The 26,624-nt window shown below is 40.8% G+C and overlaps 1 protein-coding gene across 2 annotated transcripts in view; it reads left to right on the top strand.

The window, feature by feature from the left end:
* The first annotated feature begins 1,908 nt into the window (after window positions 1-1,908).
* The window catches only part of LIMA1 (LIM domain and actin binding 1), a 105,280-nt gene continuing 80,564 nt past the window's right edge, over window positions 1,909-26,624 (top strand). For both annotated transcript variants that reach the window (XM_003906362.4, XM_009180717.3), the window contains exon 1: window positions 1,909-2,053. The gene's annotated coding sequence lies outside the window, so the exon portion shown is untranslated. The remainder of the gene's footprint in view (window positions 2,054-26,624) is intronic.

The raw sequence follows: 26,624 nt of genomic DNA, 5'->3' as shown, positions 1-26,624 counted from the left end.
GGGAACACCACATGCAGGGTAACCTATTTTCTGGAGTACTATCCTGTATTGATATCGTATGCTCTTTAACGTTCCCATGCTACCTGCCACTTTTGCTGGAGTCTTGATACTTGATACTGTTAATGCAAAATAAGTAGCAAGCCATTGGTCTGGAGTTGTTTTTGTACCCAGAAAGCAACCCAAAATTTAGAGGTATTCCTTGTACCTTTTTTTTTTTTTTTTTTTTTTTTTAGACGGAGTCTCATTCTGTCATCCAGGCTGGAGTGCGGTGGCAAGATCTCTGCTCCACTTTCCGGACTCAAGTGATTCTCCTGCCTCAGCCTCCCGAGTAGCTGGGATTACAGGCACTTGCCACCACGTCTGGCTAATTTTTGTATTTTTAGTGGAGACGGGGTTTCACCATGTTGGCTAGGCTGGTCTTGGACTCCTAACCTCAGGCGATCCGCCTGCCTCAGACTCCCAAAGTGCTGAGATTACAGGTTTGAGCCACCGCGCTGGGCCCCTTGTGCCTGATTCAGAATGGAGTTTTAACCAATAACAAACAGACAACCAGCCAAGTGGTTATATAATTAGGGATCTCCCGCGTGACCATATCCAAATAAGGCAAACACTTAGCTGTAGCCAATCAAATTTCTTTACTTTCGTGTTCAGCCTAAAAAGTCTGATGCCTGGGCAGCTAGAGCAGGGGTGTCTGAGCCTCTTCTGGTTTTGACTGCTGTCCGATTCAAAATCTAAGTTTGTTTTGTCTGAAATTTTTATTTCTACAATACCTATCCAGAAATCAGTCTAGGCTGGATATTTGAAGGAAGAAGGGAATAACTGGCTGGCAAATTAATCATCTGTTGGAAATCTCTCTTCTCCTTACACATTTTCATCAACTTTTTTTTTTTTTTTTTTGGTTGAGACAGAGTCTCGCTCTGTCTCCCAGGCTGGAGTGCAGTGGCCGGATCTCAGCTCACTGCAAGCTCCGCCTCCCGGATTCACGCCATTCTCCTGCCTCAGCCTCCTGAGTAGCTGGGACTACAGGCGCCCGCCACCTTTCCCGGCTAGTTTTTTTTTTTTTTTTTGGTATTTTTTAGTGGAGACGGGGTTTCACCGGGTTAGCCAGGATGGTCTCGATCTCCTGACCTTGTGATCCGCCCGTCTCGGCCTCCCAAAGTGCTGGGATTACAGGCTTGAGCCACCGCGCCCGGTCTCATCAACTTCTTTGGGAAGTGTAATTGCAAGCGTTTTCCCACGAGCAGCCCCAACTAATACGCATCAAGCTGCATGAATTCCGAAAAGCCTCAGAAAACCTGTGGTCTGAAACCCTACTATGCTTGAGGTACAGGAAAGAAGGATACTATCAAAACGCATCACGCAGTTGGTACGGAACTGGGACAAGATTTTGGTGGCAGGATGGCCAAGTGCTAGGCCAATTGACAGTCTCCAAACCATTAGCACAGCTCCTATTCTGAGTGGAGGAGTAAAAACGGCTGTTGGAGAACTTGGATGTCATCCGCCTTGTCAAACCATTTTCAGGATTAATGTACAGCTCTTTCCACTACACCACACAGCCTCCTCTAAAACACCCTCCCTGCACAGAACTTACCCCCAAAGCACCAGGAACCTAGCTGGCCTACAGCTGAGCTTAGGAAAAACCTGAGTGGCTCCAGAGTCAAACTGCGGTAACTTTGAGTTAGAGGAGTTAAGGCCAAAGTAGAATCGCACAAACCCTCTGTCGTGCAAGTGCGTGTCTCCTTCAGAGAAAGGCGTGCGGAGGTAGACGAGACCCGGGGTAGCAGCCAGCCTCTCCCATAGCCAACGCCCCGCGCCGCCAGAGCGACTGGAGCAAACGCGAGCGCCGGGCACGCCGCCGGTGGCGCGCACGCTCAGCCCGAGGCCGCACAGGAGGCGGGCTGCCGTGCGCGCCCCCGCGGTGGTGGGCGGGGTCCGGGGCGGGGCCGCAGGAGGAGTAGGTGTAGCAGCTTGGTCGCGACAGGTGCGCTAGGTAGAGCGCCGGGACCTGTGACAGGGCTGGTAGCAGCGCAGAGGAAAGGCGGCTTTTAGCCAGGTAAGGGCCTTCTCTCTCCACAGCCGGAGAGTGCGCGAAGACCCCGGCTTCTCTCCACACCCTCTTTCTCCTTCGACTTCTGGGGCGGGGGGAGTGCAAGGAGTGTGAGTCCCTTCCCCTCGACATAAGGGGTCGAGGGACGCTGATCCTCCGTTCTTTCTTCACTTCTGGGGCCTGCGCTGGGGTGGGGAGTGCTTACGTCGGGCTGAGCCTTTGCTGCCAAGGGCGGGAGCTGCAAATACCCCGTCCTCTCCCACCGAGAACACTCCATTCTAACTGTATACTTTCTGGTGTGGTGGAGGAAGGTGGCAATTCATTAAAACTCCAAATACCCTCCTTCCAGGGAAATACTCTAATACTCAACTGCTCTTTTTCCTTCGTTTTCAGCCATTCCCTCTCTTTTCGATTTTTTCTCCCCTTCCATTATGCCAGCTGAACTCTGTTTAAGACACTTACACCCTTTTGAGGAGTGTTGAGAATATAGCAGTCCTTGCGGCCGATGTGTCATCCCCGAATCGCTATCGTGTATATATCGCTGGCACTTGCCCCCGACATATGTAGATGTTAATGTAAGGTAATTGTACACCCCTGGCTACGTATACAAAAGCTTGAAGTTGTAGCTGCTAGGAACGAACCATCTGGCACCTTTCCTAGCCTCCTTACTGATGCTTGCAAGAACGGTTTAGCTGATCCTGGTGAGAGATATTTGAACTACTGTTGTCTTGCACCTAATTCCAGCCTTCAAAAGTCTGCCTTGGCTGGGCGCAGTGGCTCACGCCTATAATCCCAACACTTTGGGAAACTGAGGCGGGAGGACCGCTTGAGCCCAGGTGTTGGAGACCAGCCAAGGCAACTTAGCAGGACCCTTGTCTCTACAAAAAAAAAAAAAAGTCTAATCCATTCAGATCTGCCTAATCCAGATGGTTCAACTGACTTGACTTTTCAGGTTAGTCAAAGGTACTTAGGGACTTATCAGTTTTTAAGACAATGCCCATTTTGGGGAGAAGTTTTCTTTTGCAGTAAGTATTCTTTTGCTCTTGATTTAAATGGTTTAACAGAGTACCTTTTATCTGCTTAGTTACCAATACTATTCACAAACGCTAAATATTTCAGGAGCCATGAAATAACACCAATCCTTTCTTCTGAGGTATGATGTAGACACAAAAGAACAGACCCCCAACAAACATGTTCTGAGTTCCTGTAGAGATACAGCCTGGATGCAGGATGATCACGATTTAGATAGACCTTCAAAAAATTGTAGAGTTGGCGTGAAAGAAGGCAAAAAAAGTGCATGTTCATTTATGTTTTCTTGTTTTGCATTGATAGAACAACATATAATGTACTAAGTCATTAGTTTAGGAACTTATTTCATTCTTTGGACAAAATATTGAGTGCCTTTCATGTGAATCCTACTGTGGATCCAAAGTGCCAAACATCTTTACCCTAAAAGAACTTAAAATCAAATGGGTCAGACAGATCCACATACAATTTATGGTATTAGTGAAGTCATTTCTATACTAGAGGTCAACCCAGGGTACTGTAGGAGCATAGGGAATATAGGTGTTTTGTTTTGTTTTTTAATTCTCTCTTCTGCTTTTCCTCAAAAAACAAAAACCTCTGAGTAATAATGAGTGATTCTCTTCAATCTATGTACTTGTATCACTTTCATATTTCTTACCCTGCCTTCCTCCAACTCCATGGCCTATGGAAAATGGGATTAGATCTTGTTGTTAATGTGGCATTTAGTAAACAGTTGAATCTGTTTCCACTGTTCTATATTGGGTTGGGAAGTGTTATCAGTTAGTCCCTGGGAAGAGAACAGTATATTGGCAACATTAGCAAAGGAGTGCCATTTTGTAAAAATTACCTCATTGTATAACTTTAACTTGGTACACTCAAGCTTTGTTCCAGACTCTGGTTAAAGGTGGGGCTAAATTTTAACCTAATAATTCTAAGAGAAAGCTTCAGGAGCCAAAACAATTCACATCTTGGTGACAGGGGATCCTTTTTCCTGCTAAGGTGCCTTCAAAATGTTTTTCTCTTTCTTTTTTCTTTGGTGGGGAAGACAGGGTAGATAGGTGGGTGGGGAAGAATGTTTTTAAGTATAATTTTGACTACTGTTTCTTCAGGTTTCAAATTCTTATATTTTCTCTGGTATTTTTCACCGGTTAACTGCAATTAACTTAGAGCCCCTGTACCAAAAAAATTTATCAAAGACATACACACACAGACACAAAAGAATATTGAGAGTGTGGGAGTTCATTAGACATCTTTGGCATAATAGGCCACCTAACCACAAATTGGAAGAATTTGTTATTATTTAAATTGACAGTGAAACTAGTTTCAGGCATTGTTAATTCTATACACTACTAGATAGATGACTTTTAAATTAGAATTGTACCCTTTCCGCAGATAGGAAAATGTATACCTTGAGTCCTAAGTCAATAATTTCCATTAGAAAAGGCAATTGTTTTTTAAGTTTGCTATTGTCTTTTGCTGTATGTTTTTTGGATAGAAAATTAAGGTACTTCATTTTAGATTGCATACAGTAATATCCAGGTGAGGTTACTTAACACAGCCTCTTCAGGTTATTAACAAACCAGTGGTTGTAAATGAAGTAGTTTCTACTTAATGATTGTGGAGTTAATATTCTATGGTGGATGATACTCTTGGTAGGACCGTACTGATGAGTTTATTCTGAAGCTGGGTGCAGAGTCCTCAAGACTCAAATTATTGTGCTACTGAAGACCTCTTTTCATAAAAAGGATGGAGTTTGACCTAACAAGCAATCTATTATTCAACATGTCAGATGATTTTTTGACATATGAAAATTTTCTTTTTTTTTTTTTTTGAGACGGAGTCTCACACTGTCGCCCAGGCTGGAGTGCAGTGGCGCGATCTCGGCTCACTGCAAGCTCCGCCTCCCGGGTTCGCGCCATTCTCCTGCCTCAGCCTCCTGAGTAGCTGGGACTACAGGCGCCCGCCACCGCGCCCGGCTAATTTTTTGTATTTTTAGTAGAGACGGGGTTTCACTGTGGTCTCGATCTCCTGACCTTGTGATCCACCCGCCTCGGCCTCCCAAAGTGCTGGGATTACAGGCGTGAGCCACCGCGCCCGGCGTCTATATGAAAATTTTCTAGAGAATTCCCGTGTCCACTCATAAGAAGTTAACAAGATACCATGAAAATTTTACATTCTTTGGATTTTCTTTTAAATAATTTCTTAATACTACTACCCTGAAACTAAGAACTTTCATCTTTAGGGGAAAAAAAGATGCAACTTTTTTGTATTTCTGATAACAAGTGTGGATCTATTTTCCCCCTTACTTCTTCTGTAACAGAGCTTATGTTATGGAAAACTTTACCGTCCTTCAAATATGTTTTGTCTTGCACAGAGTATTGCCATTTTTTGTTTCATTACCCATAAATTAGTCCCAATATCCGTTTTACTTAGTTTTAGATTTCCACAATCTTTTTTCTTTTTCCATAAACTGAAATTCAAGCTAATGCCCCGGGACTTATTTATTTCATAGTCAGTTTTACTAAACAGGTAACGTTTGCTCAGATTTGGCTTCCGAGCAAAAATTTGGCTTCCAGCGCTACAGGAAAGCTGTCTGTCCATGCGTAGTATCCAGTGGTTTCTCTCTAATGGCCTCTCCCTGTCCTTTTCCTTACCCCTTGGCAATAATTGACCAAGTGAACAACTTGTCTAGTTCTTCCTTTCATTTGCTTTTCTTGACATGACTACTATCTGGTTCTGCATTTTCTAATCCAACCACTTACTCCCATACTCCATTAACTCAGTCTTTTTTCTCTGAAATGCCGAGTTCGCCATAGCCCTGCTCAGCGTCCTGTTCTCACTATACTTTCTCCCTGTGTAATCTGATTTATTTCCATGACTTCCACTATCACCTCCATGTAAGTGGCCTGAAAATTTATCTTTTTAAAAAACTTTTTCATATTGTATATATAATTCTTATTTTATTTTCATATATACCAACACATTTAAAAATAAAAATTATAGATATTTATATTATTGTAAAATAAAAATTGTGTATGTTTATTATAGAAAATGTGGAAAAAACAGGCCGGTGTGATGGCTCATGCCTGTAATCCCAGCACTTTGGGAGGCTGAGGCAGGTGGATCACTTGAGGTCAGGAGTTCGAGACCAGCCTGGCCAACATAATGAAACCCTGTCTCTACTAAAAATACAAAAATTAGCTGGGCGAGGTGGTGCATGCCTGTAGTCCCAGCTACTAAGGAGGCTGAGGCGAGAGAATTGCTTGAACCCAAGAGGCAGAGGTTGCAGAGAGCCAGGCTCACACCACTGCACTCCAGCCTGGATGACAAAGCAAGATTCCATCTCAAAAAAAAAAAAGAAAAGAAAAAAAAAAAAAGAAAACGTGGAAAAAACAAATTGTAAAGAAGACAAAATAACCCATGTTCCATAATCTGTTCCAGAGAGATTTGCCATTTGATATATTTCAGTGGTTTTGTTTTCTTGGATACACACTCACACACACACACACAAACGCAAAGGTAATTGAACTCATACTGTTACAGTAGATATTTTGCTTTATATTATTTTTCATAGCATCAACATTTTTTGAAAACATTTTAATGGTTATTTAATCTCCATTGTAATCTATTTAATAATTTATTGTATTGAGGTTGCATAATTGAATTGTGTTTTGGTTTTACATTAAATGCAAAAAAATTGAGAACAAATTTATGCATAAATCTTTGTGCAAATCACTCATTATTTCCTTAGATTAGATTCCCAGAAGTTGAATTACCAGGTCAAGGGGTGTGAAAACTTAAAAATACTAAATCTGTTCCCAAATTGCTTTTCGTAAAGATTAGACTAATTAACATTCTCAACTGCAGTGATTGTGAGTGCCCGTCTTAGTGCAGCCTTGGTAACGTTGATTATTATTATTATTATTATTATTATTATTATTATTGAGATGGAGTCTCACTCTGTTGCCCAGGCTGGAGTGCAGTGGCGCCAGCTTGGCTTACTGCAACCTCGGCCGCCCTGGTTCAAGCGATTATCCTGCCTCAGCCTCCCGCATAGCTGGGATTACAGGCGCCCGCCACCACGCCCGGCTAATTTTTTTGTGTTTTTAGTAGAGAGGGGGTTTCACCGAGTTAGCCAGGATGATCTCCATCTCCTGACCTCGTGATCCGCCTGCCTCAGCCTCCCAAAGTGCTGGGATTACAGGCGTGAGCCACCGCGCCCAGCCCGCCTGGCTAATTTTTGTATTTTTTAGTAGAGACAGGGTTTCACCATGTTGATCAGGCTGACCTCAAACCCCTGACCTCAGGAGATCCGCCCGCCTCGGCCTCCCAAAGTGCTGGGATTACAGCGTGAATAACTGCGCCCGGCCTGAGTATTCTTTTTTAATCTTTTCTAATTCGATAGGCAGAAGTGAATTAATTTGTATTTCTTTGCTAGTGAGAGAGAACATTTTTCATACATTCATTTCTGTTTCTTCTGTGAAGTATGTTTGGGTTAATCCCATTCCCATTTTTATTTGGGTATTAACATTTTAATTACGTTGGTTTTTTTGTTTGGTGTTCTTTTATTTGGAGCATTTTGTGGGGGAAGCACAGGCTTTTATTAGACCAAATAGAGTGAGGGGAGTGATAAAGTGGAAAGTATATAGAAGTTGAAATTATGGTGTTATAAATGCCCATTGTTTTGAGGGGCCAAGCTTGTGATCATGAAGCAGTACTGCAGAATGGAAAGGGTGCTGTTTGAGAGTCAGGATTCCCAACTTCATGTTGTCATCGGCCAATCAGGTGATCTTGGACAAGTCATTCATTCATTGACTCAGAGCCTTGTCTGTAAAATGAAAGGATTGGGCTTTTGATCCCCAAGACTGGACAACCTCTGCGCTGAAAGGATGCCTTTGGAGCTACTGCTGTTCACTAGGCATTCTGGAATTACCTTCTGTCTCATCTCTAACCTTTCACCTCATTTTAGATATATAGAGCCTGAGGAAAGACTGGATGCAGTAAAGGCAATTTCCACCAGAGTAGCAAGGGGAGCTTGGGGACAGTTTAATTTGTTTGTGCTCTTTAACTTTCAGGAAAATAGAAGTATAAAAAAAAAATTGAATGGGGTTCTTGCTCTGGGGGTTGGGGGAAGGAAAGAAAAAAAAAGAAGTCAAGAAGATTGGTGTTTTTTTAGGCCTTCCCATAGACTGACACTTGGAAACGGGTAAGATAAAATCATAGGAGCCCTGCTGATCTATGCCACAAAACTCCATTGTCTACAATGTATGTGAAAAATGTCTCATTTTGTGACTAGAGGGTATACATCTCCAAGGCAAGTTATTTAACAACTTCTTCTACTTCATACAGAACCATTCTTAGTGTTTTTCTTTGTGATTTGTATAAACTCTCGTATTTTAAGAATATTAATTTTTTGTCCTGTGGTCAAATATTTAACCAGTTAGTTTGCCTTTTAATTTTGTATGTAGTATATTATTACTTAATATATTTTTTTGGAGACAGCATGTCACTCTGTCACCCAGACTGGAGTGCAGTGGCACGATCTCGGCTCACTCTAGCCTCCATCTCCAGGGTTCAAGTGATTCTGGTGCCTCAGCCTCCCAAGTAGCTGGGATTACAGGCACACGCCACCGTGCCCAGCTAATTTTTGTATTTTTAGTATAGAGACAGGGTTTCTCCATATTGGCCAGGCTGGTCTTGAACTCCTGACCTCAGGTAATCTGCCCGCCTCGGCCTTCCAAAGTGTTACAATTACAGGCGTGAGCCACCACACCCAGCCTGGATTTTTAAATTTGAGATTTCTTCTGGTGCTGTGATGTTTAGAAGGCCTCCACCATCCAGAGATTGGTTAAATACTCACTTTCATTTCCTTCTGATTTTTACCATTTTACTCTTTATATTTAATTCTTTAATTTGTATTCAACTTACTTTAGAGTACCAAACCAGTATGTTTAATGCCTTTGTACATCTGAGCTCCTGATCTGTATTTCCAGCTACCTGTTAGGCTATGTGGATAGTCCCTGTGCGCCATGCATCTGCATACACCCAGTTTCACTAAGAAGAAAGCTTGAGGTTGTCCTTACCACTTTAATACTGTTCTCCATCCATATTTAGATCAATCCCCAGGTTAGGTTGATTCTGCCCCAGGAGTGATAAGGGCTCTTTAATCAGTCTTCTAATTCAGATTCCCTCTTTTTTTTTTTGCCAGAGTCCTTGAGCAATGTTTAGAGTTGGCTTCAGTTTTTCCCTTGCAGTTCAGAGTTGTCATTAAAAAAAAAGCACTGATTTTCAAAATACTGTTCCTCTAATTGGCTGTGGTAGAATTACCTAGCGTTGGTTAAAAAGGTAGAGTCTCAGGTTCCACTAGACCTGCAGATCAGTGTCTGAGGGATAGGCCTGGGAACCTGAAGTTTTAACAAGTACCTCAAGAGATTTATATACAAACTTAAGGGGAGACAATGCCTAAGTAAATTCAGTCTAACTTTCTGACATGCTCTTCAAGACACCCACACCCCGACTCTGACAGCCTATTCTTTTAGGCTTATCTCCCACAACACTACCCACCCACCTGGCACTGTGACCCTACAATAATTCTCTGTTTCCTGGACCTGCCCAGTTCTTTCCTGCCTCTGTGCCTTTGCTCATGCAGTTCCCACAGCCTCATGCTCCTCCCCTTCCCCACACTCTTGTTGAAATCCTTTTCCTTAAGAGCCCAAATCAAATGCTACCTTTTAAAAATTTTTTTTAATAAAAAAAGCCTTTTCTAATTTCTTCTACTTGTATCAGTGGCTCCCTCCCCAGTCTTTACTTAACACTTGATTTTTGCTTCATTTCTTACCTTACTTAATGTTGTCACTATTTATAAGTTATTGCTTTCTTGTAAGATTATAAGCCTTGTAGGTATGAGAATCTTTCCCTTCCTTTTCATTTTGTAGTCATTATGCACATATAAGCAATTTAGAACTCATTTATTTTATTTTGTTATTTTAAGACACGGTTTCATTCTGTCCCAGGCTGGAGTGCAAAGATGCGATCTCAGCTTACTGCAACCCCCACCTCATGGGTTCAAGTGATTCTCATGCCTCAGGCCTCCGGAGTGGCTGGACTACAGGCATGCGCCACCATGCCTGGCTAATTTTTTTTTTAAATTATTATTATTAAAGACAGGGTTTCACCATGTTGGCCAGGCTGGTCTCAAACTCCTGGCCTCAAGTGATCTGCCCACCCCACCTTCCCAAAGTGCTAGGATTATAGGCACAAGCCACCGCACTTGGCCAAAGTACTCATTTAGTACATGAAATATATCTGATCTTGCAAACACACTTTTATATAATAATGTTTGGCTTTGTATCACACATAGAATAAAATTATAATCTTTTAGCATTGCTTATAAATCCTTATTTAATCTGACTACTACTCACCTCTGTGTCATCGCATACTTCTTGCTCATTCCCTAGCTATATTATTCCCTCCTCAGGGCCTTTGCATTTGCTTTCCTCTGCCTGGAAAACTACCCCATCTATTCTCTTCACCCTACTGGCTGCATATGTTCTCCCCATCACTCAGGTTTCAGTTCAAATGTCATTCACTCAATGAGGCCTTCCCTGATCACTGCCTAAAGAAGCTGTTTGTGTCCCTGTTCCTACCACAACTCCAGTTACTCTTTTTTTTTTGAGATAGAGTCTTGCTCTGTCACCCAGGCTGGAGTGTAGTGGCGCGATCTCGGTTCACTGCAAGCTTCGCCTCCCTGGTTCACGGCATTCTCCTGCCTCGGCTTCCCGAGTAGCTGGGACTACAGGCACCCACCACCATGCCCGGCTAATTTTTATTTTATTTTTTATTTTTTTATTTTTAGTAGAGACGGGGTTTCACCATGTTAGCCAGGATGGTCTTGATCTCCTGACCTCGTGATCTGCCTGCCTCAGCCTCCCAAAGTGCTGGGATTACAGGCGTAAGCCACCATGCCCGGCCTTGTCTGTCATTTTTAACATTACATCTTCAGCACTTGGAACACTGCCGAAGACTTGGTAAATGCTCAATAAATATTTGTTGAATGAATGAATAAGCCTTGGATAGACTTTTCATTTGGACAAGTCTTGTTTTGGTTTGCAATCCAAAGTGTTGCATTGTTTTTACTGGACAATAGCTGATGTCGGTCCATCTGGGTTCAAATCAGGTAGTAGTCTCTGAGGAGTTCGGAAGGTAGCAGGACAAAAGTTTGGATACTGTGACAACCAGGATTCAGTTCCATCTGAGTGCAAGTTTTCCAAGGTGTTTCCAGGATCCAGGCCACTATTTTACTACCACTATAGCCATCTACTTCCCAGGTTGTTACTCTGGATTATACTAGTTTATCAACTCCCATTACATTTTTAGTTTTGCCACTGTGGCAAAACTAAAACCCAATTACTGGAATCCACAAACAACCAGAAGTTTTTTTTTTCTGTTTTCATTCTCTAGGAGAAAAATTAGGAAGCTATCTAGAATCTTCAAAAAAAGATGAAATGATTTTCATTATACTTACTATTAACACATGCTCTGAAATAGGACAGTGTACTGATTAGAAAGATTTTCAGCAACAGCTTTAAACAAAAAGTTTCTTATTAACATCTAGTTGAACCAGACATTAAAACAAACTAGTTCTAGTTTCTATTTCTCTTCATTGGTTAGTCTTTTTTAATAAATAATGCTTTGTATAGTAGCTGATACTTTTCAAAGTACTTTTGCTTTTATCCTTTCATTTAGTCCTCATAACCATCCTGTGTGAATCAATATCTGTTTCTGAGATAAATAAATTGAGACCCAAAGACATTGATGATCTTTCCCATGCCAACTGAAAGACCACTACCCAGCAAATGCCTCTCAGTAACTGTTTTCTACAGTCCCAAATTGGATGTAGCTTTTAGAAGCTAAACGTTAAAATTCAATTGAAACAGTAACATTAATATGTTTATAACCAGGCCAGGTGCAGTGGCTCACGCCTAATCCCAGCACTTTAGGAGGCCAAGGCGGGCGGATCACTTGAGGTCAGGAGTTCAAGACCAGCCTGGCTAACATGGCAAAAGCCTGTCTCTACTAAAATTACAAAAATTAGCCTGGGAGACAGAGTAAGACTCTGTCTTATAAAAAGGTTTATAACCAGTTCTTAATAAGATGCCTAGCATTGGTTCAGATAAGTAGCCAAATTTTATCACTTGTGTGGCTGTGTGATTTGGTACATCTTTATGTGACTAGCCTCAGTGATACTTGTCCTTGATTAAGGCATTGTTATGTGGTAGCTTCTCAGATTTTTAAAGAAAGGAAGAATTAAAGAATTTGCCTAGAGAAGAGTCATTTTTCAGTAAACCCATTTTAATTCTCCTGCTTGAAGGGATTGGTTAAACTGATCTGAACTGACTCTTCAGATTGAGTAAGTCCTGAAAAAAAGCACATCATCTAAAATTTCAGATGAGAATGGAAGCCAGGCCCTTCCTGGAAACGGCCAGAAGTGAAACTAAGAAGCCCTGCATTTAGAGAAAACTTGATTAATTATTAAGGACAAAGGGCTACTATAAGAAGGTTATATCTTTAACAGAAGGAGCCTTCCTAAAATAAGCGTATATGTTTCTTTTGCTTTGAGATTGTAAAGACTCCTTAATTAACAACTTTGCCTTAATTAAGCATGTAATTGGCAAGACTTGTGAGCATGTAGTTTCTAGGCAGATATTCAATTATGTAGGTGGGCCTTTGTTGAGATGTGTGGCAACTGAGTACTAGTGTAACACTGTTTTTCATTCATGTGACAGATATTTATTGAGCCCCTACATGTTCCAGGCACTGGTATTCAGTGCATCTGATGTTAAAGTATGGAAGGGTACAAAGGTTAAAGGAGAAATATGCTGTTCAGAGAAAGTCTGTGCTTTGTTGTAATGGTCTTGGTCAATTGTAAATTTCCACATTATTTTTCTAATTAGCTATGTTTTTCTCTACTCTTTACCTTGAATTTGAAGTTAGTGACTTAATGATCTGTTTTTCTACTTACTGAAAGAGATTTTTCTTACTATGTGTGGAAAAAAACTACTGGGAAAAAAAAAAAAAAAAGAACACCTCACTTCGTTGGATTATGTTTGACCTTAGAATAAGTTAATGATCAGCTGGGACAGGGCGGGAAGGAACCAAATGAACAAATAACAAATTTTATTAATTGGGAGAGAGGTGGAGAGTTAGACTTGGATTTGATCTAGTAATTTTTTAATTTAAAGGGGTAAAAAAGAAGATTAGGAAAGTTCTTGGGTGGTTGTTCATGATCTACAAATTTTAGACCAAAGTCAGTTGTTTTTGTTTTTCAAGATGGAGTCTTGCTCTGTCGCTGAGGCTGGAGTGCAGTGGCGTAGTCACGGCTCACTGCAGCCTCATATTCCTGAGCTCAAGCGATCCTCCCACCTTGGACTCCCAAAGTGCTGAGATTACAGGTGTGAGCCACCGCACCTGGCCCAAAGTCAGTTTTTAAAGGCTGTAACTGGGATTACTCTTTTACCTGTCTAAATAAGATATGTGAAGATTACCACAATTATGTAAAAAACTAATCTGGGATACATAAGCACAAGATTAAGATATTCACATGAATGAATAAGGTAATAGAAACCCTGTGGGAAGGTTATAGTTATATTCTCTTCAACATAGAGTTCTTTTTTTTTTTTTTTTGAGATAGGGTCTCATTCTGTTGCCCAGGCTGGAGCATAGTGGCGTGATCTTGGTTCGCTGCAACCTCCACCTCCAAGGCTGAAGCAATCCTCCTACCTCAGCCTTCTGAGTAGCTGGGATTATAGGCACAAGCCACCACACCTGGCTAACTTTTTTTTTTTTTTTGTATTTTTTGTAGAGATGGGATTTTGCCATTTTTCCCAGGCTGGTCTCGAACTCCTGAACTCAAGCAGTCTATCCTCCTTGGCCTCCCAAAGTGCTGGGATTACAGGCATGAGCCACTGTGCCTGGCCCAACTTAAGAGTACTTACAGAGGTGTTGATGTGTTGATAATACCTAAAATTTTATCTTTCCTTTTTTTTTTTTTTTTTTTTTGACGGAGTTTTGCTCTTGTTGCCCAGGCTGGAGTGCAATGGTGTGATCTCGGTTCACTGCAACCTCTGCCTCCCAGGTTCAAGCAATTCTCCTGCTTCAGCCTCCTGAGTAGTTGGGATTACAGACATGCGCCACCACACCCAGCTAATATTTTGTATTTTTAGTAGAGACGGGGTTTCTCCATGTCAGTCAGGCTGGTCTGGAACTCATGATCTCAGGTGATCTTCCCGCCTCGGCCTCCCAGAGTACTGGGATTACAGGCATGAGCCACCGCGCCCGGCCCTAAAATTTTATCCTTAAGAGATACAACTTTTACAGATTTAGACTTTATGGTGCAGAGAAATGGTGTCAGGTCTTTGATCAGATCTGGTGTTCCTGGTAGTAACTATCAGTTTCTCGGAGATTACATTAGAGATATTCTCTTTTTATTGGTGATTTAACAGAAATAAGCTGACCCTGAAATAATCATGTACACTAGAACTGCTTTTCTGGTTTATTTTCCATGCTGGAGATCATTTTGTTTCCAGGCCAGCCTCCTAAAAAATGAAAAGAGCTAACATTTATTTAACTTCTTTGGGCCTCAGTTTCTTCATCTGAATATTATTCAGTAATGCACTTCCATAAAGTGAGACAGTAATACTTCTGAGTGTGTTACTATGAAGATTAAATAAGTTATATATGCAAAACAATTAAGATAGTATCTGACACGTGGTAAATGGTCAATAAATGTTAGGTATCTTTATTACCACCACTGCTATCATTATTTATTAAGTACTTATTTTAGCAGTGTACTAAGAGAACATTTTAGTGATGAAACTAGGGCTTAGAGTAATTTTCCTCATGTTACCCAGTAAGTGTGTGGTAGACTCAATATGTAGACCTGAGCCCAAAGGAGCCTTGGGCAGAGTTGGCTTAGATGTGGAACAGGCTGGAGCATCTGGCCCAGCCTTTAATAATCCTAGTTTCAAGACTCTTAAAGGATAAGACTGGTCCAGACAGCCCCTAAGTATCGGGAAGATGTGGTTTGTAATATGTCATTAGAACATGGACATTACGGTCTATGGGACTGTTTCAAATCCTAGTTCTATCAGTTATTAGCTGTGTGAACTTTTCTAGAGACTTAATTTCTTCCTCTGTAAAAGGAGAATAATAAATATTTGCTGGCCAGGTGTGGTGGCTCATGCCTATAATCCCAGCACTTTGGGAGGCCGAGGTAGGAGGATTGCTTGAGCCCAGGAGTTCGAGACCAGCCTGGGCAACATAGCAAGACCATGTCTCTTACAATAATAATAATAATAGCTTCATGGCAGTGTAAGAATTAAGCGAATAAGATAAAATGGAATGGAATGAGATAACATGTAAAGCACCTGGCATATGGCTAGTACTCAATAACCAATCCTCAGGCTTATGCTCAAGGGGTTCAAACTCGTACCTGATTCTGACATTATCTGTCTAGATGGTGAGCAGTTAGGGTCTGGGTCTGCAAAAATTAATGTGTTTGGACTCCATATGAGAGGTTCAGATTCCATAGGTGATCCTGATACTCAGAGTGCCACCCTTATCTGAAAGCACTAGACTGGGTGGTGGAGGGTAGCAGCAGTGATCCTCTCTCAATGCCTGGGCTGTCAGTGTCAGTCAGGCTTTTTACAAGGCTGTGCTCTGCTTAGAATATTAATGAGCAATCAGGGGTGGGTGTCCTGCAAAAAGGAACTCTACAGAAACGAGGCTCTCATCTGTATAGTCAAGCAGCATTTTTGTTTGGAAAGAATATTAATGAGATCTGGATAAGAATCAGACACCAGGAAAGGACAGCTGTTGTGAGAGGCAAATCCAATTGTACAAGGAGTTACACATGATATTCACAAAGTCCTTGTGTAATTTTTAAAAAAGTAATTAAGTTGTAGAGATAATAAACAATTTATAAATGATGTTAAAAAAAATAAATGTGGCCGGGCATGGTGGCTTACACCTGTAACCCTGGCAGTTAGGGAGGCAGAGGTGAGAGATAGCTTGAGGCCAGGAGTTTGAGGCCAGCCTGGGCAACATACTGAGACCTCGTTCTTCACAAAAGAAAAAATAGGCGGGCTGGGTGTGGTGGCTCATGCCTGTAATCCCAGCACTTTGGGAGGCCGAGGCAGGCAGATCACAATGTCAAGACATCAAGACCATCCTGGCCAACATGGTGAAACCCCATCTCTACTAAAAATACAAAAAGTAGCTGGGCATGATACCTGTAATCCCAACTACTCAGGAGCTGAAGAGAATTGCTTTGAACTCATAAAGTGGAGGCTGCAGAGCCAAAATTGCACCACTGCACTCCAGCTCATGCACAGAGCTTAGACTCCATCTCAAAAAAAAAAAAAAAAAAAGTAAATGTGGCTGGGGGGCACGGTGATTTTCACACCTGTAATCATCCCAGAACTTTGGGAGGCTGAGGCAGGTGGATCATCTGAGGTCAGGAGTTCGAGACCAACCTGGCCAGCATGGTGAAACCCTCTCTCTAAAAAAAATACCAAAATTAGCTGGGCGTGGTGGCACACATTTGTAATCCCAGCTATTCAGGAAGCTAAGGCAGGAGAATCACTGGAACCCAGGAGGCAGAGGCTGCAGTGAGCCAAGATCACGCCATTGCACTCCAGCCTGGGTGACAGAGTGAGATTCTGTCTCAGAATAAAAAAAAGTAAATGTATTGAGTGGCCAACACATATTTGAAAATATGTTCAACCTCACTCATGATTAAAGGAGTGAAAACTGAAACAATAATGTACCATTTTCACACATCTTCTATCAGATTGGAAAAAAATAAAAATAATGCTTATTACTGACAAGAATGTGGAGAAAGATTCAAATATAAACGGATGTGACTTTTTTGAGGGAAGTCTCAGAATATCTGTTTAAAAATTTAATGCATAGGCCTTTTAAACTAGAAATGCTTCTTCTAGGAATTTATGCCGTAGATGCACCCCACCCCAGGTAGGCAGTAGTACAAGCATGTATGTTGCATTCTTATTCATAACAATGAAGAAGCGAAAGCAACCTACATGTTCATCCACAGGGGCCTCGTTAAATAGGTTTTAAACTGTTACAGAATGAAATATTATGAGGTTCTGAAAGGTTGAGATAGATCTGTATGCCTCGAGATGGGAAGATGTCCAAGAGGAAAGAAATAATTGCTGAACAGCACATTAACATGAAACCATCGTATTTCTAAAACATGTTTGTATTTATGCATGTTGTGTGTCAATCTCTCTGTGCCTCAGTTTTCTCATCTGTAAAATAGGCATAATGATGGTACCTACCTCATGACTTGTTGCAAGGGTAAACTGAGATAACATACGTAGAGTGCTTAGTACAGTGACTGACACATAGTGCTATCTGGTGGCAATTATTATTATTGTATAGGTAATATCAGACAGTTTATACTCCAGACTTTGACAGAGGTTACCTTTGAGAAGTAGAATTGGTTTGGGGGAAGGGCAGACAAGAGCTGGCAGGGACTTCTCCTTCTTACATTGTGTATTTCCATATAATTGTTTATATGGAGCAGGCCCATCTTTGACCAGTCACTGACCAAGGAGCCTAGACAGTGAAGGAAGTGGCAGCTCTGGTTCAGTGGGCTTGTTGAGACCTGCGGAAGAAGGTTCCCAACGGGAAGGAGGACGGTAAGGAAGGATGGTGCTGTATGGAGATGGGAAGGATGTTCGTGGATTCCACCATGGCTACTGAAGTTTTTTTTTGAAAACCACCTGACCTAATTAAAGATTTAAAAAATTTACATTGCACAAGAACCTTACAAAGGCCAACATGTATTTGGACTTATCCTTTTTATAATTCACTAAGTTATATTTATGCGAAAAAAGTGATTTGTGTTTAATTTGACTTTTGAATAAAAACTACAGTAATTGGTCAAAGTGCTCAAAATATTTTAAAAATGGGTAGTTTTTCCAATAATTATGAAATAAAAATGTTGATATTTTAAAGAAATAATTTCTCTTCAACTAATGTTACTACTTCCATTATATAGTGATGAGCAAATTTTTTTTTTTTTTTTGAGACGGAATTTTGTTCGTATTTCCCAGGCTGGAGTGCAATGGCATGATCTTGGCTCACTGCAACCTCTACCTTCCCAGTTCAAGCGATTTTCCTGCCTCAGCCTCCCAAGTAGCTGGGATTACAGGCATGCGCCACCACGCCCGGCTAATTTTGTATTTTTAGTAGAGATGGGGTTTCTCCATGTTAGTCAGACTGGTCTTGAACTCCTGACCTCAGGTGATCCACCCACCTTGGCCTCCCAAAGTGCTGGGATTACAGGCATGAGCCACTGCCGTGACCAGCAATGTTTTAAATAATGAGAGCAACTTTCAAACTAAGAAGTCAAACAGCTGAAGCAAATGTAACTTTTTTTTTTTTTTTTTTTTTTGGAGACTGGTCTCACTCTGCTGCCCAGGCTGGAATGCAGTAGCACCATCACAGCTCACTGTAGCCTCTATCTCCTAGGCTCAGGCAATCTTCCCACTTCAGCCTGTCAAGTAGCTGGAACCACAGGCACCCACCACCACACCCGGCTAATTATTAAAATTTTTTATAGAGGTGGAGTCTTACCATCATGCCCAGGCTGATTTTGAACTCTGGGCTCAAGTGATCCTCCCACCTCAGCCTCCCAAAGTATTGAGATTAACAGGTGTGAGCCACTGTGCCTGGCCATGAATTATTTTTAATCACAGCCTTATTGACATAAACCTTCTTAAGTCAACATGACACATAAAATAAGCTAAACTCATGAGTTCTATTAACTGAACCTTTAGAATAATGTTTATTGAATGTGGCTTAGACTCTGAAGCATGTGAAGACTGACAAGATCTGCCTCTGACCTCAAGCAATGTGCCGGGCACTGTTTTACATTTACTGTCTCCTTTAGTTTAAAACAACCCTGTAAGGCAGATTTATCATTTTCCTTTTGCGTAGAAGGAAAGTAAAGTACAGAGAGGTTGCCATGCATCTGGTGAGCACTGGAATGGGAATTGGAACCAGCTGGTATTTGCATTCTACTGCCCTGCCTCCAGAGAGTCATGGGGTAAGGGTGGGCAAGGTGAGCCCTGTGGGGGCCGCATGAGAATTCTCAGTGATCATCTGTCATCTAGTCTAATGACTTTCAAGCCATCATTTAAAAATTATAAAGTTTTATTGAAAAATTATTTATATACCATACAATTCACCTAAAGTGTGCAGTTCAGTGGTTTTAATATGGTCACACAGTTGTGCAGCCATCACCATAATCAATTTTACAACATTTTATCACCTTCCAGAGAAAACTCATACCCATCAGCAGTCAGTTACTTGTCTTCCTACTGCCAGTCCCAGGCAACCACTAATTCTCTTTCTGTCTCTATAGATTTGCCTGTTCTGGACCTTTCATATAAATGGAATCATACAGTAAATGGTCTTTCGTGACTGGCTCCTGTCACTTAGCTTAATATTTTCAAGGTTTGTCCATGTTGTAGCATATGTCAGCACTACATTACTCTTTATAACTGAATAATGTTCCCTTGTATGAGTATACCACATTTTGTTCATCCTTTCATCAGTTGACGAACATTTGTGTACAAGTTTCTCTGTGGACATGTGTTGTCATTTCTCTTGAGTATATATATACACACACATAGGAATGGAATTGCTGGATCCCATGGTAACTCTGTGTTTAATGTTTTGAGGAACCACCAGACTGTTTTCCAAAGTGGCTGCACCATTTTACGTTTCCACTAGCAGTGTATAACGGTTCCAGTTTCTCCACATCCTCACTGACACTTGTCAAACTATATTTTTACTATACCCTACAATAAGAAATATTTTATGTTCCTATTCAGTTTATACACATACAAATAACTGAAACAAAAACTTCAAAAAAAATCTACCTGTACTATGTTTGATGCACTTTAACATTTTCAATTGCATTCTGTTCTTTTTCATCAAAACAAACGTGTTGGTTCTGACCGCTAAAGTTGCTTTCACAACTCACTAATTGTGACCTGCAGCTAGAAAAGCACTAGGCTATTTTAACCCCTTCATTTTGCACAAGAAGAAAGAAAGACCCAGAGAAGTGGCTTGTTCATGGTCATACCACTAATTAGTGGCAGATTCAAGATGAGAGCACAAGCCTGTTGGCTCCCTACTTTAACTTTGGGCAATTATAGTTGACCTCTTATTCAGTAGATAAAAATAAAAGAGTTTCTATTTTTTAACCTTCTTATCTTTCTCAAGCAGCATTTTAAATTCAGCAACAAACCTGGCTAGAGAAAAAAAAGAATGAGAATAACTCAATTTTATTATCATGAGTCATTGCTTTAACACAGTGATTTTGTGCCATCTGGACAGAGAAGTACTAGGTGAACCTAGATGATGAGCATCAAATTAGGCAGATTGAATTAATCAGTACAGTGTCTCAGATTCATTTTTGTCCGAACTTCCGTGTACTTTTAAAGAGCAGCCATTTTCCTTACACTGTCAAATTTGAATGGCAACATAAAATTGAAGTGTGCAATATAAAAATGTTTTCTGTTGCTGTCTTTCCATTTTTCTTAGAATACATGTAGGTCTTAAACCCTTTACTTATTTATTTTTGAGTCAGAATCTTGCTCTGTTGCCCAGGCTGGAGTGCAATGGTATGATCATGGCTCACTGTAGCCTCAACCTCCTGGGCTCAAGTGATCCTCCTGTTTCAGCTTAGTAGCTAGGATCACAGGCATGCACCACCATACCCAGCTAATTTTTATTTTATTTTATTTTATTTTTTGACAGAGAACAGGTCTTGCCATGTTGCCTAGGCTGATCTGGAACTTCTGGCCTCAAGCGGTCCTCTCTCCTCAGCCTCCCAAAGTGCTAAGATTACAGGCATGAGCCACTGTGTCCACCTTAAACCCTTTAATTCAGTGTTTTCCAGCATTTGATGAGGGAACCTCTGACACTAGAGTTACTTCGAGGTTCTTATTAAAATGTGGGTTTTTTGAGCCTTTCTCCAGACCTAATGAATCAGAATCATGGGATGAGACCTGAAAATCAGTATCGTATACACGTTTCCTAAGTGATTCTATGTACGCTCAAATTTGTGACCAACTGAATTTAGTGTTTTCCCCCTTTATTTCTCATCTTCCTTTTGGTTTCTAAAATTACTATTTGACTTTGTTACCTGTAGAGCCAAATAGTTATTCATTAGCATTTATAAGAAAACACCTAAATTATCTCAGCAGAGGGAGTTAACTAAAACAATATTGATGGGATTCAGTTTTATTCTACCTTAGTAGAATACTGGAGACCATTTTTTTGATGGCTATCTCCACTGGTTTCCCATACCTTGGAAAGATTTATTTTGGAATAAACATATACAACCTACTCTATTGTTTGATTTCTTTTCCCCAGAAACACTAGTCTCTAAAAATAGCTGAATCCAAAAAATTATTTCAGATCCCTGGGATCCCTCTCTTCATTAACAAATACTTGAGTGCCCACCATGTGTCAGGCACTGTTCTGGGATTTAAAATACAGTGTGATTTTTAAAAATTACAGTGTGGGACAGGCACAGTGGCTCACACCTGTAATCCCAACACTTTGGGAGGTTGAGCTTGGAGGATTGCTTGAACCCGGGAGTTCGAGGCTGCAATAATTATGATCACACCACTGCACTCCAGCCTGGGAGACAAGAGTGAGACCCTGTCTCAGAAAAAAAATTACAATCTGATCAGGTAGGGATAGGTCGCAAACTTTGAGAACTTACAAGGAACCTTTTAGCCCAAGCTTGAGGGGTCAGGGAAGGCATCTGGAACAAAGTGTCCCCCAAGCTGGGACCCATAGCAGAAGGCCAGGGAGGCTCAAGCATTTTCAGACAGAGGGTAGCAATGTGCTCAGGGGGAGCAGTGTGCTCAGAGAATGGCTTGTATCAAGAGATAGCTTGAGCCTACCTAAAGATGTGAGGAAAAGCTTGTGTAAAGTCCATATGTGCAAAGCTTTGTCCAATTTTATTCAAGATGTATTTATAGAGTTCCTTCTGTTTAGAAAGCAATATACTAGATGTCAGAAAGGCAAAAGGCAAAATAAAGCAGGGAGAGGGGTAAAATAGCATTTATTGATAAGTAAATAAGTAAATAAATGACTTCTTAAGCTCTTATTGGGTGCTAGGTAGAGTTGTACATACTTGACACTTAAGAACTTGTTTAAGTCTTGCCGCAATGAAGTAGTTTCTTTTATCCTCAATTTATAGATGAGGAAACTCAGTTTAACAACTTGCCCAAGATCACTCAGCTAGTTAGTGGTGGGAGATCTCAACACCTAGATTCTAATCCATGCCCCATCCCCTTAGCCTCTTGCTATTTTCTTTCCACTATGTGTCCCTGTGTAGGCATTTTATATAGAATTTTTGACTAGCTAAGGTAAGTGATGGTATATGCCTCAGAGAAGTAAAGAAATTTGCACATGTCACCACAATTAGAGGCCCAGTGAGAGCCTGTAAGTTCTCTTTTTAACTTCAAACTTCATTTACATTTTGTTATACTATGTTTTGTGTTATTTGAAGTAAGCAAAAATTCATTTACCAATTATTTGGAGAAAAATGATTTGTAATTAAATGAACTTAATTTGAGGAGTAGAGGTTAAGAAAGGATAATACATATGATTCGGGTTATGTTATGTTGCATATTGGACATATGAAACTATCCCGCATGGAGTAGAAATTCTAGGATTGGGCTGGGCGCGGTGGCTCATGCCTGTAATCCCAGCACTTTGGGAGGCCAAAGCAGGTGGCTCACTAGAGGTCAGGAGTTCGAGACCAGCCTGGCCAACATGGTGAAACCTCATCTCCACTAAAAATACAAAAACTTAGCCAGGTGTGGTGGTGAGCACCTGTAATCCCAGCTACTCAGGAGGCTGAGGCAGGAGAATCACTTGAACCCAGGAGGTGGAGGTTGCAGTGAGCCAAGATTGTGCCATTGCACTCCAGTCTGGGCAACAAGAGTGAAACTCCATCTAAAAAAAATAAAATATTAAAATATTTAAAATTAAAAATTAAAAAAATAGGAGTGGAAGTCAGGAAAGTTAGGCCTTAGGATCCAGCTTTGGGAATCATGTGGAATAAGTGACTTTTGATGAGTTGAGAGTAAGTGAGCTCACTCAGAGATGGGAAACTAACCCTTTATAGATTCCTGGAAGTAAGAGTGGAGGTAGGAAAAGAGGATTCTGCAAGACAAGAGAAAAGTGGAATTGCTTCTCAATTACACAAGCTCATTTGTGTTGCTCTTGCTCTGAGTCTTAGTGTTTTTGAAGGCACAAAATATCCTTAAAAGGCGATAAAGAGATTAACTATTATTGAAGTGAGTCTGTCCTGATGTAAACATTTACATTCTTGTTGACCCCTGGGAATTTGGTCAATGTTACAATTGCCCTATTGTCTAGATTCATGTTTCTACACATACCTGAAGCTCTTCCAAGAACAGTAGCAGTGATTGTTCTAACATGCCTGCAGACTTGTCTATCATCATGTTTCTGAATAATAGAGTAGTGAACTTTTTATGTATAATATTTGATGTTATTTAGTGGTTCCAGTTTTTTATATTGTGAGTTTATATGAGGTTTGAATAAGCTAAAATTACTGGGTAATTCACAGTTCTGAAAAATATATGCTTTCTCATAACTAGTCTTGGGACTCCAGGATAAGCATTCAGTTTCTGTATTAATTGTGTTTCAGATAAAATTTAAAGCTGTGTGCAATTTTATGGAAGGCATATTTATAGACTTCTTTCTATTTAGAAAGCAATGTATTAAATACTAGATGTCAGAAGGGTAAAAGACAAAGTAGATCTGTCCTCTGACTTCAAGTATCTTGCTATTGAGTAGGAATTATAAAATTATTATAAGGCAGAGGAAGTGACTTATGCTGATTAGGAATAGGGCTAGGGCAGTTTGGAAAAGGGCTATGTGTGGTCTTTCACTTGAGTCTTTTAAGGTGAATAGGTTGAGTAGGGGATAACTTTTCAAATGGAGTGAAAAAAATATATGGTGTATCACGGGAAGAGAAGCTGGTTATGGCATAATTTTAGAGATTCTAGATCTCTTTTCAGAAATCAAAGTTCTGTGCGGTTAGGCTTTTTACTATCAGAGAAAGAAGTTACAAATAAGCCAAGAGGGAATACTAGACTGAACCTTGTGGTGCTGGATTGGAGTCAGAAGTGTCATACGAATTTATAGTTTATAAAATATGTATAGGGCCAGGCGCGGTGATTTATACCTGTAATCCCAGCACTTTGGGACGCTGAGGTGGGTAGATCACGAGGTCAAGAGATCGAGACCATCTTGGCCAACGTGGTGAAACCCTGTCTGTACTAAAAATACAAAAATTAGTCGGGTGTGGTGGTGCATGCCTGTAGTCCCAGCTACTGAGAAGGCTGAGGCAGGAGAATCACTTGAACCCGGGAGGTGGAGGTTGCAGTGAGCTGAGATCGCACCATTGCACTCCAGCCTGGCGACAGAGTGAGACTCCGTCTCAGGAAAAAAAAAAAAAAAAAAGTATAGGTAGATATAGAGCTAAACAAAGAAATGTGTGCATATAGGCCAAGCGCGGTGGCTCACACCTATAATCCCAGCACTTTGGGAGGCTGAGGTGTGAGGATCCCTTGGGCCCAGGAGTTTGACACAAGCCTGGACAATATGGGGAGACTCTGTCTCTAAAAAAAATTTTAAAATATTAGCCAGGCGCGGTGGCATGTGTCTAGTCCCAGCTACATGGCAGGCTGAGGTGGGAGGATAATTTGTGCTCAGGAGGTGGGTTGCAGTGAGCAGTGATTGCACCACTGCAGTCCAGCCTGGGTGACAGTGGATTCTGTCACACACACACACACACAAAGTGTGTATACATGGGTCAGTATACACACATATAATTCTTGGTTTTGTCCACTAAGAGAGCCTGGAAGCGGTGACATCTCAGTGGCAATGAGCATAACTAGTAGTGTCCAGATGTTAACTTCTCCCATAAAAGAAAACAGGTCTCCTTGGGGAAATAGTTGATTCCAGAGCTGAGGCATGGTAAATACAAGATGAGCCTGGAACATCTTGTAGTGCTAGAAAGTAAGGACGTGCTAAAAACAAAACAAACAAAAAACAGGGCAAGTTGAGAGAACACAGGAGCCAAGCCGAAAAACTCCAAATGGCCAGAGCTGGAACAATTTGAGCAACAAAATAAGGATAGTATTGGATTATAACACAGGGAATAAAATATCTATGAAACGATACTGGTATAAATAAATGGTTGGGCTGAACGTGGTGGCTCATGCCTGTAATCCTAGCACTTTAGGGGGCCGAAGCAGGAAGATCATCTTGTGGCATACTGCCAAGGTTACTACTTGAGACTATGGCTATGACAGTTACTACTGTTACTACTTGAGACCGTCATTATGAGACTGAACTAAGCAAAAATGAAAACTTAAAACAAAAGTAACTATTTTAAAGGAAGCGGCCAGAGGAAGAAAAAGAGAGTTCCCTGCTTCTAGTGAGCAAAGGCAGCCCACTGAGCTTCCACAGGCCTTCGTATTTATTGGTAGAAAGAGCAGGGAGGAGGAGGTAATGATTGGTCAACTGCTTAATTGATCACAGGTTCATATTACTGTTAACAGGCATCAATTATGGCTAATCACAAGAATTATGTGGCAGATGCAGTTTGTCAGTTTGCCAACATTCTGCATTCATGAGAACAGTTTGCTGTTTACTCATATAGCCTCCAGTGGTATACTGAGTTGATCACGACCCTCACTCTTTCCGCCTTCAACATCATCTGAGCTCAGGAATTTGAGACCAGCCTGGACAACATAGGGAGACTTCATCTCTATTATAATAAAAATAATAATAGTAAATACATGGTTGAATAAATGAGGGAGAACAAATATTCCTTGTAGAAGAATTTCAAGTAATAAATGCAGAAAGGATGAGAGTAACAGAAAATCACCATTAGAATACCAGTAATAATTGCCATAAGCAAGACCCATCCATGAGTGCTAAAATTAATGGGAAAAAGTTTAAAGAGAAACAGAATCAAAGTTCTCCCTCACAATATTTATGAATTACAAAGGGAAAACAAATAATAACTTTACAGAGGAGAAACCTGATATACCACATTAACCATGTGATCAAGGCTAATGTCATGAGTAATAAGACATCACATCAACATCATGTACCCTCTGATGTGATGCACTGTGAAGGGTACATCAGCTCTGGATTATTCCTTCCAAACATTTATAATCTCAATCTAATCTGAGAAAACATCATGTTTTTTAAAAAAGCTTTTTGTTTTTTGAGTATTGCAAGATATTCCAGGCTGATCTTGTATTTGCCCTTCCCCAGCTCTGGAATCAACCACTTCTCCAATGAGTCTTGATTCTATTTTACTGGAGAAACCAAGAAACCCAAATTGAGGAACATTCTACATAATATCTGACCAATAGTTTCAACAATATCAAGG

The sequence above is a fragment of the Papio anubis genome, chromosome 9, assembly GCF_008728515.1.
Source record: "Papio anubis isolate 15944 chromosome 9, Panubis1.0, whole genome shotgun sequence".
In the NCBI taxonomy this organism is placed as follows: Eukaryota; Metazoa; Chordata; class Mammalia; order Primates; family Cercopithecidae; genus Papio; species Papio anubis.
Note: the sequence above shows the minus strand (reverse complement) of the source record. Positions and strands in the feature narration are given on the sequence as shown.